This window comes from Ovis aries, chromosome 18, assembly GCF_016772045.2.
Source record: "Ovis aries strain OAR_USU_Benz2616 breed Rambouillet chromosome 18, ARS-UI_Ramb_v3.0, whole genome shotgun sequence".
In the NCBI taxonomy this organism is placed as follows: Eukaryota; Metazoa; Chordata; class Mammalia; order Artiodactyla; family Bovidae; genus Ovis; species Ovis aries.
The window spans coordinates 29,730,842-29,749,921 of NC_056071.1; the positions used below are offsets into that span (position 1 = coordinate 29,730,842).

The 19,080-nt window shown below is 37.7% G+C and overlaps 1 protein-coding gene across 13 annotated transcripts in view; it reads right to left on the reverse strand.

The window, feature by feature from the left end:
* Positions 1–19,080, reverse strand: part of SCAPER (S-phase cyclin A associated protein in the ER) — a 396,299-nt gene that overhangs the window by 323,602 nt on the left and 53,617 nt on the right. The window lies entirely within an intron of this gene.

The window sequence follows — 19,080 nt, forward strand, 5'->3', positions numbered from 1 at the left end:
TTTAAAGGACTTAGGAATTAATAATGTTTACACTAATACTCCTCATTGATGAAGCAGCAAAACCTACCAATATCGGGGGAGTGGGGGGTTATTTTCATTCTGTTTGGTAAGAAATTAGTGAAGCTCACAGACTAAAGACCAAGAGATGGTATTGATATTCCTTCTAAAGACTTTCTCAACTGAATATTCTTTTAATCTTATTATTGCTATATTAATAAACAGAAAAGTACATGAAACATAAATGTACTGATAAATTATTTCAAAGTAAGGACTCATGCAACCACCATCGAAGACAAAAAATTTAACACTATCAGTCTCTAATAAAAGTTCCTTGATGTCCCCCTCCAAATCACCGTTCCAAAGTAACCACTGCTTTGACTTCTAATAATTTTGCCTGATTTTGAAATTCATAACATGAACTCATTGACTATGTATTATTTTGTGGTTTCTGTCGTACATTTATTTATTGGATTCATCCATATTGCAGAATGTACCTGCCATTCACTTACTGTCATATTCCAAGGTCACTACTGAACAGTATTCTATTAACATTTACTTACCCAATTTATAGTTTATAAAAATTTATTGGTTGGTATTTATTTTAATATTTATTTACCTAATATTTACACAATCTAATGTTGATGCACACTGAAGTAATTTCCAAATTTGGGATATTACAAGTTATATGCTATTATTCATGTACATGTTCACTGCACATATGTATTATTTCTGTTGAGTGTATGATCAAGAGTATAATTGCTGAGTCACAGAGTAAGCCTATGTTCCACTTGCATACACAGTAACAAACTGTTTTCCAAAGTGGTTGCCACACCCAGCAGCAGTGTATGTGAACACTACTTCCTGCACACCCTCATCTATACCTGGAATTTCCATTTTGGGTCTTCTTTCTGTGTTTTTAACCTGAGCCATTCTGGCTGATGGGGCTGTAATGGTTTCGTTTTGGTTTTAGTATGTGTTTCTCTGATTATTAATGATTCTCAGCACTTTTTCATATGCTTATCAGCCAACCTCTTTTTGTAAAGTGTTTTTTCAAGACTCATTCGGTTTTTCTAGTGTCTTTCTCTTTTTGATGCGCAGGAGAACTTCTTTTGGATATGTGCCTATTGTCAATTATATGTGCAGCACATATAAGCTCACCTTTTCACTCTCCGAATGGAATGGAATCTTTTGATGAACAGAAACTCCAGATTTTAAGGTGGTCTAATTTATGACTGTTTTATCTAAAGACTGATATTATTTGTGTCATTTTTAAGTGTTCTTTTCCTATCACAAGGTCAGGAAGATTTCTCCAAAATTATCTTTTAAAGCATGAGTCTGTTTCTATGGGATCTCTTCTATTACACTGGTCTATTCTTATACCAGTAGTAAATTATAATGCATTGCTACAGCTCTAAAATAGATCTCAAAACTCAGTAAATTCTCCAACTTTATCTTTGACCTCAAAGTTGTCTAGGCTAATTCCAGCCCTTTTTGCATTTCCATACAAATTTTAGAATCAGCTTGTCAAGTTCCCAAGGGTAAAAAAAACAGAATTTTAATTGCATTTGCATTGATTCTATAGATGAACTGAAAGAAAACTGATATTCTTATAACATTGTTTTTCCAGTCTTTACAGACCTATTGTTCTATATATTTATCTTACTCAGTGTGTCTCAATAATGTATTATATTTTTCTGTGTAGAGGTCTTACATGTCTTTTGTTAGACTCAACCCTAAGAATAAATGGTAGTTGCTTTAAATTTTTCAGTTAATGTTGATTTTCCTGGATCTCCTAAGTGTGTTTATATGTGTGTGTATACATATACATATACATGTGATCTGTAAATAATGACAAACTTATTTTTCTCACATATACATGTGATCTGTAAATAATGACAAACTTATTTTTCTCCATATGACAAGTCTCATATCTTTTATGTCTTATTCTCTTATTCCTGTGCTGGCCCAAGGCTGAAAAGAAATAAAGACAATGGCCTATCTTGTCTCATTCACAATTTCAGAAGGAAAGCTCTCAACATCTCACCATTAAGCTTGATGTTTACTCTAAAATTTTTGGAAGATTCCTTATATCACTAAGGATATTCCCTGTTATTCTCAGTTTACTAGTTTTACCATGAATGGGTGCTGAATTTCAAATCACTGACCTGATCATATGATTTTTCATCTTCACTCATCTAATCTGGTAAATAACATTAATTTCACATTGCAGGACTGCAAAGAACTAACTTGATTGTGATGTACTGTCCAATTTTCAAATCACTAGATTCAATACATCGTTATCTGGTTTAGGACTTATGCATCTGTACTTCAGTGTGGCCTATATTTTCCTTTCTCATAAGACTTTTGATTATCAAGGTTATGCTGAAAGGAATTCCCTATTTCCCTATGTTCTAGAAGAATTTGCATAATATAGGCTTTTTTTCCCCTCAATTTTTACTGAGATATAATTCACAGACTATAAAATTCACCATCTTAAATTATGCAATTCAGAGCTGTGCACCATATATACACAGAATTATGCAACTGATTCCAGAACATTTTCATCATCCCCCAAAAGAAACCTTTAGCAGTCACTCCCCATTTTCCCTTTTCCCCAGCCTTTGGAAACCACTGATAACCTTCTATATCTATGGACTGGCCTCTTCTGGACATTTCATATAAACAGAATCATATAATATGTGGTCTTTTGAGGTAGCTTCTTTTAGTTAGCATAATGTTTTCATGAGAAATGCTGGGCTGCTTGAAGCACAAGCTGGAAGATTGCCAGGAGAAATAACAATAACCTCAGATATGCAGGTGACAAAATGCTTATGGGAGAAAGTGAAGAGGAACTAAAAGCCTCTTGATGAAAGTGAAAGAGGAGAGTGAAAAAGTTGGCTTAAAGCACAACATTCAAAAAACTAAGATCATGGCATCCAGTCCTACCACTTCATGGCAAATAGATAGGGAAACAGTGGCTAACTTTAATTTTTTCGGCTCCAAAATCACTGCAGATGGTGATTGCAGCCATGAAATTAAAAGATGCTTACTCCTTGGAAGGAAAGTTATGACCAACCTAGAAAGCACATTAAAAAGGAGAGACATTACTTTACCCACAAAGTCCATCTCGTTAAGGTTAAGGTTTTTCCAGTAGTCATGTATGGATGTGAGAGTTGGACTAAAAAAGAAGGTTGAACGCTGAAGAATTGATGCTTTTGAACTGTGGTGTTGGAGAAGACTCTTGAGAGTCCCTTGGACTGCAAGGAGATCCAACCAGTCCATCCTAAAGGAGATCAGTCCTGGGTGTTCATTGGAAGGACTGATGCAGAAGCTAAAACTCCAATACTTTGGCCACCTGATGCAAAGAGCCGACTCATTTGAAATGACCCTGATGCTGGGAAAGGTTGAAGGCAGGAGGAGAAGGTGACAACAGAGGATGAGATGGTTGGATAGCATCACCAACTCAATGAAGATGAGTTTGAGGCTCTGGGAGTTGGTGATGGACAGGGAGGCCTGTCCATCACAGGGAGGTGCTGTGGTTCATGGGGTCGCGAAGAGTCGACACGACTGGGCAACTGAACTGAACTGAACTGAACTGAATGTTTTCAAGGCTCATCTACCTGGTAGCATGCATCTGTACTCCACTCCTTTCTATAATTAATAACTATGTAAACACAACTTCTTTTATTCACTTTCAGTTGATGGATATTTAGGCTGTTCTCACTTTTTGCCTATTATGAATTCTGCTGCTGTGAACATTCATGTACAAGGTTTTATGTGAACACATGTTTCTAATTCTCTTGGGTGTGTAAAAGGATTTGGGTTTCCTGGGCCATATGGTAACTCTAACATTTAACATTAACTACCAAAATTTTTTCCACAGTAGCTGTACCATTTTACACTGCCACACTAGCAATATGGGAGGGCTGCATCTCCTTCAATCCTTACCAACATTTGCTATTTTCTGACTTCTTGACTCTAGTCAACCTAATGACAGTAAAGTGATATTATTGTTTTTATTTGATTTTCCCTGATGACTAAAAATGTTGAGCACATATTCATGTGCTTATGGACATTTGTATATCATCTAAGCAAAAGTTTCTATTCAAATTCTTCATCCATTTTTTAACTGGGCTATTTGTCTTTTTTATTTTTGGACTGCATTTTTCATATATTCTGTATATTAGATTTATCAGACATATGGTTTGAAAATATTTTCCCTCATTCTGTGAGATGTGTTTTCACTTGTGAGTGTCCTAATAACACAAATTAGTTTTAAATTCAGATGAAGTTCAATTTACATATTTTTTATTTGGTTACTTGTGCTCTGGGTATACTATTTGAGAAAGTATTGCCTACTCCAAGGTTACAAAGATTTACATCTATGTTTTCTTCAAAGTTCTATAGTTTTAGCTCTTACGTTTAGGTCTTTGATCCATTTTCAGTTAAATTTTGCATATGGTGTGAGGTAGGGACCCAAATTCATTCTTTGTGTGTGGATATCTAGTTGTCCCAGCAACGTTTGCTGAAAGGCGATTCTTTCCCCATGAAATAGTCTTGGCACCCTTGTCAAAAAAGACAGTGACCAGGGCTTCCCTGTTGGCATACTTGCCAATGCAGGAGACATGGGTTCGATCCTTGGTCCTGGAGGATACTACATGCAGTGGAGGAACTAAGCCCCTGTGTCACAACCATTGAGCCTGTGCTCTAGAGCCCGGGAATGGCAACTACTGAAGCCACATGACGCAGCTACTGAAACCTGTGCACCACAGAGCTCTTCCTTTCTCTGCAGCGAGAAGCCACCACAATGAGAAGGCTTCACACTGTGACGAGAAAGCAGCCCCCACTTACTGCAACTACAGGAAAGTCTGCTCAGCAACAAAGAACCAGAATAGCCCAAAATAAATAAATAAATAAAAATACTCTAAAAAAAGTGACCGCAGATCTTATGGATTTGTTGCCAAGATCTCTATGTCTATCCTTAGACATAGATCTATATGCCTATCCTTATCCTGGCAACTCATCATTTTGATTATTATAGCTTTGAGGTAAGCTTGAATTCAGGAAGTGTGGGTCCTCCAGCTCACTCAGATTTTACCAACTGTTCCACTAGTATACTTTTGTTGTTGTTCAGTCACTAAGTCATGTCTGACTCTTTGTGACGCCATGGACTGTAGCACACCAGGCTTTCCTGTCCTCCGGAGTTTGCTCAAACTCATGTCCATTGCAAAGAAGGCAATGGCAACCCACTCCAGTACTCTTGCCTAGAAAATCCCATGGACGGGGGAGTCTGGTAGGCTGCAGTCCATGGGGTCACAAAAGTCGGACATGACTGAGCGACTTCAATTTCACTTTTCACTTTATGCCAAGAAAGGTCCATCTAGTCAAAGCTATGGTTTTTCCAGTAGTCATGTACAGATGTGAGAGTTGGACCCTCAAGAAGGCTGAGCACTGAAGAACTGATGCTTTGGAGGAAATGAAGCACTGAAGGAAATGGCAACCCATTCCAGTGTTCTTGCTGGAGAATCCCAGGGACAGGGGAGCCTGGTGGGCTGCCGTCTATGGGGTTGCACAGCATCGGACAAGACTGAAGCAACGCAGCAGCAGCAGCAGCAGCACGTCCATTGAGTCAGTGATGCCATCCAACCATCTCATCCTCTGTCGCCCCCTTCTTCTCCTGCCCTAAATATTTCCCAATATCAGGGTCTTTTCCAATGATGCTCTTTGCATCAAGTGGCCAAAGTATTGGAACTTCAATTTAAGCATCAGTCCTTCCAATGAATATTCGGGGTTGATTTCCTTTAGGATTGACTAGTTCAATCTCCTTGCTGAACAAGGGACTCTCAAGAGTCTTCTCCAGAACTACAGCTTTGAAAGCATCAGTTCTTCAGTGCTCAGCCTTCTTGAGGGTCCAACTCTCACATCTGTACATGACTACTGGAAAAACCATAGCTTTGACTAGATGGACCTTTCTTGGCAAAGTGATGTCTCTGCTTTTCAATATGCTGTCTAGGTTTATCATAGCTTTTCTACCAAGAAGCAAGTATCTTTTAATTTTGTGCCTGCAGTCATCAACCGCAGTGATTTTGGAGCCCAAGAAAATAAAGTCTCTCACTGTTTCCATTTATCCCCCACCCATTTACCATGAAGTGACGGGACTGGATGCCATGATCTTCGTTTTTTGAATGTTGAGTTTTAACCCAGCTTTTCACTCTACTCTTTCACCTTCATTAAAAAAAAAAAAAAAAAAAAAAAAACAGTCTCTAGTTCCTTTTCATTTTCTGCCAACAGGGTAGTGTCATCTGCATAATATCTGAGGTTATTGATACTTCTCCCTTCAATCTTGATTCCAGCTTGTGAGCCATCTAGCCTGGCATTTCATGTGATGTATTCTGCATATAAGTTAAATAATCAGGGTGGCTTTAGAGAAGAAAAATAATCTAATCCAAGGTCCTACTGAGAATCATGCTTGTATTTAATTGTCCTGTCTTCCTCATTCTATTACTGCTCTTCCTCAGTCATTCATGACCTCATATTTTTAAAGAATACAGGCAGTTATTTTGTAATATGTCAATCAATTTAAGGTCAAATTAAATGAATTATCAGAAATACTACATTAGTGATGCTGTGGTCTTCTCAGTGCCTAATATAAAGAGGCACCCACTATGTATATGTCCTATTACTAATGATAATAAACTTGATAATTTGATAAGTGGTATCTAACAACTCCCCACTTAAACTTCCTATTTTTCTCTGTACTTAAAAACTATCTTTTAGGGAGATATTCTGTAACTATAAATATCGTGTTCTTCAACAAATTTCACTAATTTAAGATTCATTGGTGATTCCTGCCTGGATAAATTATTATAATAATTTCTAAATGATGGTTTTCTAATTCCATCATTCCTTATACATTTATTACTTAGCATTCTGTTATAGAAAAGGTGCTTTCTCTTCTCCCTTATTTGACTATTTATTAATTTACTTATTCATAATAGTATGGATTCATCAATTTCTATAGTCTTGAATGATCCATTACTATCATTATTTATTTTAATACTTGAATTGTTCCAGATTTGGCAAATGGGAAGTTGTTGATGCTGGCTCTTACGTATTTCTGACTTGCTACCATTGTGTTGAAATAATTTTTGCTGTATTGGGTTAAATTTAAAATATTATGTAAGTTATTTTCATATGTTTCTTTTTGCCTTTTTAATGTAACAAGTAGGAAATTTAGAAGTACATATGTGGCTCATGTTATATTTCTATTGGGCAGCATGGACAGGTTATAGTAATGTGGCAAATCTAAAAAGATGAGATATTTTTAAATGATAAGTTTCTGATTCTACCATTTGATCCAGTAACTAACTGTGCAAGTAAAATGTTAGGCAGAGGTTGGTCTTAACAAAACATGACACATATAGAAAAGACTGTAATTTTACTTGACACTAAACTCAAGTTGAGTAAATAGTTTGCTGAGCCAGAGGAAAGAGTGAGTATGGCCTCACACTTCAATAATACAATTATAACAGCAACTATGAAAAGGCTGGGGGTCTGATCGCATAAGGTAAAATGAGACCACTTCCTCTGTGAGTTTTCTGTCTACATGAAATATTTTTTTTTTTTTTTTTACTGCTAACCAGAATTTCCACTCTCTTTCTAGTTTGGGGAATTGGGTTTTTGCACAAACGAAAAAGGAGAAGATCTTTCTGCTCTCTACTACTTGACAGTTAAGCACATAATATGATCGGAACTTAACCAATCAGACTCACTTGCCTGGGACTCTGAATCTCAAGCAAGCAAGGCAAAGATAAAGAGGAAATGGTGGTATTAAAAAAAAAAATAGCAATACATCCTAGCCAGATGTTTCTCTGCAAAACCTCCCTGGTTTCTGCCTATTTTCTAACCCTGATTCATGGGTTTTAGTATCAAGTCTGTGGCCTATCCTCTGAAAGAATTAATTTTTCTATTTAATCACCTAGAGTCTAATTCTGTTGCTAGCTACTTGCTAACCACTAAGCCATGATAAGCACAATTTAAGGAGGATAGATAGGTAAAGTAGACTACAATTAACCAAGTGTGATAATAAGGAAGATTTTAACATCACATCATAGTAGGAACTACAGTAAGAACTGGATGACTAGGCTTAAAGACTAATGGGATGGTATGATAAACATCTTCACATAAAAGAGGTTATCATAAAAGGGATTATATTATTTCCACATAAATACAAGTTACAGAACAAAGAATGCTCAGTGAAAATGACAGAGTTTCACCTGCCAGAGCTGCCTCAAAAAGAGAATTAGTTACCAGAGAGAATATGGTCAAGGGTAACTGTATAATGGGTAGGTGGATTAGACAACTTTACTAACAGTTCTAAGATTCTATGATTTACTCACCAAAATAAAATGTGTTAGAAATCCACTATGTGTCAAAACACTGAATCAATAAATTCAAACCACAAGAGAGACGTATTCAGTGATTTGAAACATCAGTAGCATGCTAGCAAATGCTGCTCTTTAGCCTGAGTGAATTAAACAGAAGATTATTCCCTCAGATGTCCAATGTAACATTTATCAGTGGTACTTTATGACAGAAATTGATTACAATTTACAATCCCTCTTAAAGCAAATTTCTACCCTCTCTAGTCTTGTATAGAAATTTTTATTCTAAAGAATGGGCTGAATAAGTAAAACCATTAGTGACAAAAGATGTTACATAATGAGTAAATGTCAGAGGATCATCTAATGAATGAAGAAGTCACATAGTCTACAGTCAGTCACTTAATTTTCAAGATAACACTGAGTTTAGTGATCTGGTTGTGACAGCACAGAACCCAAACCCCACTGCATTGACTCCTGGCCCACTGCTCTTTCTGCTAAGTCATACCTCCAAGATGTTCTATACCAGCAGCAAGAAAAATAAAAAGAAGAAAAGATAGGAATGAAAAAAGTTACTAGCAAATCCATTATCAAGGGCATGCTTCCCTCCAGTGTTCCTCATCAACTTTTTTTACATTTACTACTAAACTGAAGCTTTCTGAAATCAAATTTAAAAAAAAAATACTGGTTAGTCTTTTAAATAATCTTTAATTCTGCTAACATATATGTGAAATCATCAGTTTAAAAAGAAATATATTTGGAAAAGTAAATGTCTAAAATTTTACCAGCATTTCTAAGGCAAATGATACAAAGCTGAATATATCAAAGGACATTATAATTATGCATGATGTAAAACCAGTTTTCATAATATGGGTCACCTGCATTCTGTTTATCAAATACAGCATTTGCACAGACACTAAGCCTCCAATAACAAAATACATTTAAAACTGACTGGATTTCACAGGAATCACTTCTAATTCAGTTAATCTGCACTCTAATTTTCCTCTTTAGAAAATCCAAAATCACATTACTGTGACACTACATTCGACTCATCTCACAAAGACCTTTTTCTTAGCACTGACTAGTTTTACATGAGAGTGGCAATGAAAATTTTACACAAGAAAGATTTAAACGCATAAGCCACTAAGATCCACTCCATGTCTGACAAAAGGGAATCGATGTCAAGTTTAGCTATGTGCAGACATTGCTTAATTGGCCATAGTTGCCATTTAAATGCATAAGTTTGGGAACGCATGTAAGAATTAAAGATTTTAAAATTTAAAAAATAAAAAACTAAAAAAAAAGAACTTTAAAGTGTATTCACTTTACCAGTATCATCCTATTCTCATCTTACTGTAAAGACATGCCAGTCTCACTTTACTATAAAAGGCAACTTTCCAATTCTCCCAGAAGATGACTATCAGAAAATGACAGCTAGCTATAAAAACGGTTATTTGTTTTAAAAATATATTACTTTTCCATAACAAAGTACTGGACTCATGGTTTAGTATCAGTGGGCCTCAAAGACCTCAAAAACACTTTTCACTTACAATGTTTTTTTTTTTTAAACATACAGGTACACTTTGGAAACCAGACCCAAGACTAATAATAAATATATGCCAAGTTATTCATAATTGAAATATAGTACCACCCTCACTTTAGTCATAAAAGTTATATTCTACTTTAAAAGACTCTCCTGACATAGAAGAACTGTTTATTTTCTTTCTAAGGTAATCTTATTGTCAAATCACTGGTAATGAAAGTTTTCTATGATCAGGAAAAGGAAAATTTTAAAAATTTAGTTGACTTCCTTTTCTCAATTCTACTAATACAATTCAAATTCTTTAATTAAATTCATTAACTTAAGCGACCTACTTTAGGGCACAGAAAGATTTAATTCACAATAATTTCCTTTAAAAGTTGTCTACTGATTTCCCTTTTCACTGAAAGAAAAAAAGAAGAAACCTTCAAAAAGGCAAGAATATAAGCAGCTATACTTCTGATACAAGTTGGCACAGAGAAAGTACATTTGGTGGCTTAAACAACCTATTTTAAGGAATGTTTAGCTCACCGTTATCAGAAATGATCAGAGTGGTACCATGCAGCTGTAACCTGAGTCATGTTTTACGAACAAGGGAATACAAACAAGACAAGCAGCTGGAGCAGCCTCACAGTCACTGATGCACATCTTTCTCCTTACAGCTATGAAGGCTATTTTGTTAAGCAGGACGAAACGGAACAAAAGTGGCTCTGAAAGTAATGTTATAGGCATTCAGATAACTACATATAGATGTACAGCTAAAATTACCAATTAGTTTACCAATTGGCTGCAACGGATTCGATCGGTTTGTAACTAATTCTAGTTACTGGCGCACAGCAGGATGGTTGGCGCCATCCCTCTGTCCTCCTGACACACAATACTAGGTGCACAGACCCTTGGGCCCAGACATCAATACAGCCCTCCAACTCAGCTGCAGGAATGAATACAGTTGTGCCCTCTGTGATGATGAAAGAAGTGGAAATAACCATCACATGAGAAGGGACTCTTACAAAAAGAAAATGCATTTCTTAAACTGCTAATATAATGTTTAAAAAAGAAATCATCTGAAAGCAAAATGGCAAGTAAATCACTTTCAAAAACTGTCTAATAATAGTATTCACCCAGTCATCTTCATTCCGTTATCATTTACCTCTTTCAAATATCTCCCCTTAATTCTCAATATAAGCAAGCTGGAAAAAGAATACATACATAATATATTCAACAAATAAAAGCCTACCAAATGAAAATCTGCTAATGAAAAGCACTCTCCTATAATTTAATCCTTACCAGGATCTTTTTGGATAAATAAAATTTGCAGTTGCCTGGGTAGTAATACAAATATGTTGCTTCAGTGGCTAACTAATTTTTAATTGCAACTCATTTGGAAGTTGCTGGACCAGATGTTCTTTTTTTTTTTTTTTTAATTTTATTTTTAGGTTATTTTACTTTACAATACTGTATTGGTTTTGCCATACATTGACATGAATCTGCCACGGGTATATACGAGCTCCCAATCCTGAATCACCCTCCCACCTCCCACCCCATATCATCTCTCTGGATCATCCCCATGCACCAGTCCCAAGCATCCTGTATCTTGTATCGAACATAGACTGGCGCTTCGTTTCTTACATGATGGTATACACATTCACTATGGAAAACAGAGTGGAGATTCCTTAAAAAGTTGCAAATAGAACTGCCTTATGACCCAGCAATCCCACTGCTGGGCATACACACCAAGGAAACCAGAATTGAAAGAGACACATGTACCCCAATATTCATCGCAGCACTGTTTATAATAGCCAGGACATGGAAACAACCTAACCAGCAGATGAATGGATAAGAAAGCTGTGGTACATATACACAATGGAGTATTACTCAGCCATTAAAAAGAATACATTTGAATCAGTTCTAATGAGATGGATGAAACTGGAGCCAATTATACAGAGAGAAGTAAGCCAGAAAAAAAACACCAATACAGTATACTGACACATATATATGGAATTTAGAAAGATGGTAATGATGACCCTGTATGCGAGACAGCAAGAGACACAGATGTATAGAACGGACTTTTGGACTGTGAGGGAGAGGGCGGGATGATTTGGGAGAATGGCATTGAAACATGGACCAGATCTTCTTATGCTATTTCCCATTATTAGAGACCTATTGTGACTAAGTGTAAGTAGACAAAAATGCTCAAAATGATTATTATAATGCTCAAAATCAGCATTGCTGTTGCTGTTCAGTCGTGTCTGACTCTTTGCTACCCCCATGGACTGCAACACACCAGGCTTCCGTGTCCTTCACTATCCCCCTGAGATTGCTCAAACTCATGTCCATCGAGTTGACGACATCATCCAACCATCTCATCCTCTGTCGCCCCCTTCTCCTCCTGCCTTCAACTTTTCCCAGCACCAGGGTCTTCTCCAGTGAGCCGGCTCTTCACATCGGGTGGCCAAAGTACTGAAGCTTCAGCATCAGCATCAGTCCTTGCAATGAATATTCACGGTTGATTTCCTTTAGGATTGACTGATTTGTTCGTGCAGCCCAAGGGAGTCTCAAGAGTATTCTCAAACACCACAATTCAAAAGCATCAATTCTTTGGCATCCAGCTTTTCTCATGGTCCAACTCTCACATCCATACATGACTAATGGAAAAACCATAGCTTTGACTATACAAACCTTTGTCGACAGAGTCATGTTTCTGCTTTTTAATATGCTGTCTAAGATTGTCATAGCTTTTCTTCCAAGGAGCAAGCATCTTTTAATTTCATAGCTGCAGTCAGCATCTGCAGTGATTTTGGAGGCCAAAAAAATAAAGTCTGCCACTGTTTCCAATTTTTCCCCATCTATTTGCCATGAAGTGATGGGACTGGATGTCATGACCTTTGTTTTCTGAATGTTGAGTTTTAAACCAGATTTTCACTCTCCTCTTTCACCTTCATTAGGTGGCTCTTTAGTTGCTCTTCGATTTCTGCCAGTAGGGTGGTGTCATCTGCATATCTGAGTTTATGCTTGTTTCTCCCAGCAATCTTGAGTCCAGCTTGAGCTTCAGGCAGCCTGGCATTTCACATGATGTACTCTGCACAGAAGTTAAGTAAGCAGGGTGACAATATACAGCCTTGATGTACTCCTTTCCCAACTTTGAACCAGTCTGTTGTTCCATGTCTGGTTCTAACTGTTGCTTCTTGACCTCCATACAGGTTTCTCAGAAGGCAGGTAAGGTGGTCTGGTATTCCTATCTCTTTAAGAATTTTCCACAGTTTGTTGTGATCTACACAGTCAAAGGCTTTAGCATAGTCAATGAAGCAGAAGTAGATGTTTTTCTGGAATTCCCTTGCTTTTTCTATGATCCAGCATATGTTGGCAATTTGATCTCTGGTTCCTCTGCCTTTCTAAATCTAGCTTGTACATCTGGAAGTTCTCAGTTCATGTACTGTTAAAACCTGGCTTGAAGGATTTTGAGCATTCCCTTGCTAATTGACTATGCTCCAATATAAAATAAAAAGTTTAAACTTAAACTGAAAAAATACAACACACTATAATTAATAATAAGACAGTAAAATGTGTAAAGTAAAAATTCCCCAAAATTCAAAGAGATATTGAAGAAACTGCAATAGTAGTGGGAGACTAAAATATTTCAGTGCCTGAGAGATCAAGGACATTAAAAAACAAGCTAATAATTTAGAGTATGTAAACAGTGACTTTAAAAATATAAACATTAATTTTTATCTATAGAGAGTCCACTTTACCTACTCCTATCTGTCCAAAGGATATTTGCAAATACTTAACTTCTTTACTTTATCCACATCTATCAGGCTTCTGTGATAGCCATTTCCTTCCCCATGAAACTTCAGTTCCATGGTCCATTATTTCAACTATTCTCTTAACCTCTTCAATCTTTTACTTAATGAAATTCCACTGAATCTGCCTTAAAAATACCAACCCATGACTAATTCATCTACCCGCCATCTTTGGGCATTTTTAGCAAGTGACTGAATGGCTAGTAAGCATTCCATCAGAGTAGAAGGGAACCATATAATTGTGTAGACATATCTTTACCACAACAATGTACGTGGTCTCATTGCTTCACACAGACATTTAACATCTAGTTACTATTTATCTACACAGTATTTATCTATTACTGTGTTCCAGTTCCAGTTCCAAGAACTGATGACAGAGTGGTAAACGAGACTGTGTGGTTTCTGTCTTCTGGGAGCTTCATGTCTAGTAAGGGAGACAGATGTAAAAACAACAAAATAAACAATTATGTAGTTTCAACTGTGATAAAATGTTTCTAGGGAAAGTATGCTATGAGAGTACAGTCAGGCCATACGTGCCCAAGCAGAACCCATGGATATCCAGGGCTGAATGCATTACATCATTTTATAAAAGGGGCTCGAGCATCTGTGGATATTGGTATCCACATGGCAAGGGCAGGAGAGGTGTCTTGGAATCAATCCCATGCAGATAAGAGGGTGAACTCTATATCAGCAGGGAACCTGATTTAGTCTGAAACATGATAAGCTCTCCTGAGAAAGTGACACTTAAATTGAAACCTATACTAGGAATGGGAGTTAGATAAAAGGGATGGGGGAGGTGAAGAGGTGCTGGGCAAGAAAAGTGAGGATGAGTGTCTCGGCAAAAAAAATCAGAATGTGGAAAGGTCTGAAGACTTGCGGGTACCTGGGATGTTTGAGTAATCGAAAGAAGGCTGGTTTAAATGAGGCAGAAGGGAGGAGAGAAAAGTGGTGTGAAATGAGGTTTACACAAATCAACTCACTCAAGATTTGAAGGTCATGCTGGAGATTTTAATGCACAGAGCTAAGGGAAACTTTTGAGGAGCTATAATCAAAGAAATCAGAGCTCATGTTTAAGTATCAGTTTGCCTATCGTATAGAGAATGGATTGGAAGGATGCAGGGAGTCCTGCTAGAAGATTTCAATTGTGATCCAGGGATTTTACTAATATAATGGCAGCTTGGACTAGAATGGTAGCAGTAGAGAATAAGAGAAGTGGACAGGTTGGAAAGATTTAGGAGGTAATACTCAAAGAGTACTAAAAGCAGAGACATTACTTTGCCAACAAAGGTCTATCTAGTCAAAGCTATAGCTTTTCCAGTACAGACGTGAGAGTTAGACTATAAAGAAAACTGAGCACCAAAGAATTGATACTTTTGAACTGTGGTGATAGAGAAGACTCTTGAGAGTCCTTTAGACAGCAAGAAGATAAAACTAGTCCATCCTAAAGGAAATAAGTCCTGAATATTCATTGGAAGGTCTGACGCCGAAGCTGAAACTCCAATACTTTGGCCACTTGATGCAAAGAACTAACTCATTGGAAAAGACCCTGATGCTGGGAAAGGTTGAAGGCAGGAGAAGGGGACAACAGAGGATGAAATGGTTGGATGGCATCACCAACTCAATGGACATGAGTTTGAGTAAGCTCCAGGAGCTGGTGATGGACAGGGAAGCCTGGTGTGCTGCAGTCCATTGGGTCATCAAGAGTCGGACACGACTGAGCAACAGAACTGAATTGAACTCAAAGAGGTCCATTCATTGGACAGTGGCTGGTGTGGGGTAAAGGGAGGAAGATGGAGGGACTACCTGCCAATTCAGGGAAGAAAAATATATCTCCAGGTTTAGGGTAGAAGGAGTCATCATGAACTTGTTTCTATATACATCAGTTTGACATGCTTATGAAATATCCAAGTGGAGATGCCAACGAGGCTATTTGGATATACAAGTCTGAAAATCAGAAGAAAAGTATAGGCTAGAGATATAAATTTAAGAATCATCAGAAAAGCAACAATAAATTAAGCCATGGCATGGAGAAATCGCAGAGGGAGAAACTAATAGTGAGAAAAGAAGATGGTCTAAGATGAGCCTTAATGAATTCCCAAAAGCTAAAGGTCAGGTGGAAAAGGAAAAGCCAACTAAGAGGAAGCAGAGGCAGCAACCAACAAAGAAGGAAGAAAACTAGCAGTGGTGGTTCTATAAAAGCCAAAGGAGAGAGTGCTGCAAGAGGGGAGTGCTCAACAGTGTGAAATGCTACTCAGAGATCAAGGGAGGGACAGAAAAACACCCACTGGACTGAGCAACGCTGAGTGACTTTAATAAGAGTTTAATAGGAGCTCTGATAGGGACGTGACGCCAGGCTGGAGTAGACAAATGAGTTCCTGAGAGAAAAGGAAATGGAGGCCGCAAAAAGGCAGGCGTCTTCTAAGAAACCTGGCTAAGAAGGAGAGGAGGAAAATGGGGTCTGGGACAGTAGATGAAAGAATAAGTAAAACAGAGATAGGGTTTGGGGGTTTCTTTTTATTGTTTTTATTGCTGTAGTTTAGAATGGAAGAGAAATAAGCAAGTAGTGTGCTGATAGGAGAAGACTCTAATAAGGAAAATTACACATACAGGAAAGAGAAGAATTTCCAGTCTCAACTGTGACCTTCAAGGTTGCTGGGCAACCCTGTGGCTTCCAAAAGTCTGCCCTTTCATTCTCCATCACAGTCATTTCAGATCTTTCCACCCTCTTCCAACTTCCAACCTCATACCTCCTACTTCTTGAAAATATAAAAGGGCAAAGAACCCCTCAAATGGAATTCCAAATTCTTATCACAAGTTTCCACCTTGATCCCATCTGTTCTTATCCCTCTTGAATGCCAAGCTTTCTCTCAACTGCAGTCATTCTTAACCTATGTACCAGTCCTTCTTCCATGGCCTTTGGGACATTCCTATTCTCCTATATTCTTCCTGCTTCTATAATGATTCTTTTCTGTTCTGGATCTATATTCCCTTTTCTCCATCTGTGACTTCTCCTTTCATCTAATTATAAAATTTATTTTCTTTTTATTGTATGTTATACTTTTCTAAGCATTTTCTCACATATCATTTTGATCCTTACTTAACTTGTTGAAATGAGAAGTCTCAACTTTTGAGATATAAACAGAATACTTTTATCTTTTTCCACATATAACTAGCTACTCAGCTGAATCCTAAACCTGCTGAGTATGCTCAGTGAAATCCGCAATTTTTCAGTCACATTCAATTATCAAAGTTTGATTTTTACATCCTACCTTCAGACAATCTGCCTATTGTTGTCTGACAACCTAGCACAGGTGAGAACTGGACAGCCTTTAGCAGATGCCTGTTGTGGGGGAGGAATTCGGGTTGTTTTCACCGAGTCGTTCGTCTCTTCCTCCTCTGTACCCCTTAACACTATCCTACATTCACAAACTTATGTCCCTGCCGTAAGTGGCAGTTGTGGGAACAGAGCAATATTCCACTTACAGAGCTTACCAGATATTAGTGATGGATCTTCAGTAGTCATCAGCCAGTCCTTCTCCAGGGACTAAGATGATGCTGACCAACAACAGAGTCAAGTGCTGCCAGGCAGAGATGCATCCCTGACCCTTCTCTGGATCAATGTGAGTGCGCAGTCCCCACTGATCTCTGCAGTACATGGTAGTTTCTGCACAGGGAGCACTCATGGGTCTCTAGGCAGTGGTCAGGTCCACCCTGGCTCCCTCTGCCCAAAGCAAGATCTGCCTCAACTCTATCAGACTTTGGTGTATTCTACTGACACCTAACCAAGTGTCCTCACAGGAAGTCCCTATTACTCCAACATCTTCACCGATGTCTACAATCCTTCCCTCACAGAAATCATGAGATGCACTGGCGGTCCTCTTTACTCGATCAGTGACAAGTCCCATCCTAATTCCTTCCAAAGAAAGCTTACTACCCTGAAGTCCCTCTAAGCCCAGCTGGCATGAGCTATTCCAGCAAGCTTGTAATGCTATGAAATCTCTAAGGGAGATACAGGTACCAGTTTCTATATTCCACAGGGTCCCCAATATCCCAGAGCCACACATCCAGTTCCCCGCAGGTTGAAATGGAAAACAAGGAGTGGAGACTACACCCTAACAATATGATTTTCCTTAAAAATATTTTCTTAAAACATAAAAAAGTTTTACAAGCTGATAGTAACAATATTAATTGTGACAACCAAAGCATAAACTTGGATGATTTCAATCACTGTTCATTCGGAAACCTGTTTCTGTTGAGTCATATTTTTAAGTTAGTTTAAAACACATTTTGGCTGTTTCCAATTTTAGAGGAAACAGCTATTGTTTCAACATATAACTTTGCTTTGACTCTTCATATATTTCAAAGGTTAAATAATGACTTTCAGGATTTTTAACCATGTTCACTGTAGAAACAGAAGCTGCCTCTGTAATCTTTCTATGAAGATATATCATCCTGATTTTTCTCAAGATAATTTTATTTAGTATAGATACAGCATATAGTTTGTATCTACTAAAAGTCCGGGCTTTCCAGTGCATTTTCAGAGACAGATTATGCTATGTGTCTGTTTGACATCCTATTACAAACACAAGGTTATCTAAAATTAGAAAACACACCTTACAACTACTTCCAAATCCCACTCAGAGTTGTTTACGGTTAGCCATCAATCTCACTTTCCCCTCACCAAAGTTGATGAGAGTGATCTCAATAGAAAAGGGGCTGCTGCTGCTGCTAAGTCACTTCAGTCGTGTCTGACTCTGTGCAACCCCATAGACAGCAGCCCACCAGGCTCCCACGTCCCTGGGATTCTCCAGGCAAGAACACTGGAGTAGGGTGCCATTGCCTTCTCCAAGAAAAGGGGCAATGTCCAGTTAAAGACGTTAAACATGAAACCAAAGAATGTGAAAAACTCACTAATGCCACCTACAGTACCAACGGAGAATGCAGCCAAGAGAGACCTTGTAATAAACTCTGTGTGTGTGTGTGTGTGTGTGTGTGTGTGTGTGTGTACCTATCTTTTAATTTCTCGCCTAAGACTATATATATCAAGACAATTTTCTACCCAGTCTTGCACAGAATAGAAAAGCACACAATTAGGTAACGCAAACAACAACAAGGATAATCTTAAAAAATCAAAACGAAGAAAAACCTGACGCATTCACAGAAGCCGACAGTAGAATAGTGGCTGCAAATGATAGGGGAAATAGGGAGATGCCAGTTAAGGGTACAGACTTTCAGTTTTAAGATGAGTAAGTTCTGAGGATGTAGTGTATAGCATGGAGATTATAGTTAATACTGAAGGTAAATAATCAACTTAGATAGAGCAAAAACTGGCGAATCTGAGGTCAAATGGATTACAAAA